This window comes from Cyprinus carpio, chromosome B8 (assembly GCF_018340385.1).
Source record: "Cyprinus carpio isolate SPL01 chromosome B8, ASM1834038v1, whole genome shotgun sequence".
Taxonomy (NCBI): Eukaryota; Metazoa; Chordata; class Actinopteri; order Cypriniformes; family Cyprinidae; genus Cyprinus; species Cyprinus carpio.
Window position 1 is genome coordinate 19,145,894 of NC_056604.1, and position 968 is coordinate 19,146,861.

The following is a 968-nucleotide window of genomic DNA, read 5'->3' on the forward strand; positions in this document are numbered from 1 at the left end:
CAAAGTGGCTTATAGGAACATTAGTGTGCAAACTTCTTTGTACCCACATGACAAGCTAATAACATGGTTGTTAAAAGGTATAATTGCTGCTTTTTGCAGTGCAAATTTTGTTTCTGATGAAAATAACTGTTTTCATCAGTTATTTTACCTACGGATCGATGCATTTCTTACAAATTACTACTCATTCGAAATCGGATACAGATGAAGTAGCACTGTAAGTTTACATTTGTTTGAATGAATTATTGAGAGAGCGATTGCATGTGAATAAGTGTTGTAGTACTTGTATAAATCATGCTTTGAGCTGAAAATATTAAGTATCTAGAAGGAACAAACAAATTTGATTAAGGAGCTATACCTAAAATAAAAAGAAGTTGTGCCACTACAATGGATTAAAAGCATTGAAGTTAAAGAAACAGGAAATGAGAAACCTAAAATATTTTTTTAAAGAAATGATAAAACAGATTCCTTTAAATGGCTGTGTGCATAAAATGTGTTTATGTTTGTATATGTGATCTTGTATTTTTAAGACAAAAAGCAATTGATTTTTGGGAAATATTTTTTTTGTGATTAAAATTGTAACAAAGGTTTGGGAAAAAGTAAGTATGGAGATTTAAAAGTCCCGTCTTGGATAAATTTGATTTCTTTTTGAGACACACACAATGTTTTAATGACTGAAATGAAAATGGCAAAAATGTAGCTTGCTCCTGCAGCTAGTTTTAGTCCAGCCAGCAGGGGGTGGTCTTTCCTTGGCTTGAATGGGCGCAGAAGTGTTATGACGCAGACTTTAGACTATGAAAAGGAGCATCCTTCAGATGAGGCATTAAACTGGCCTCCTGATATTCTGTTGTCATGAATTCCCCACCTCAGTTATGAATTTGACTTTGTTTTTTTGTGTGTTTTTTTGAAGCTGGTAGCACAATCTGATGGCTGGTAGGCCGCTTGCTGCTAGAGCTAGTTTTAGTCCGGCC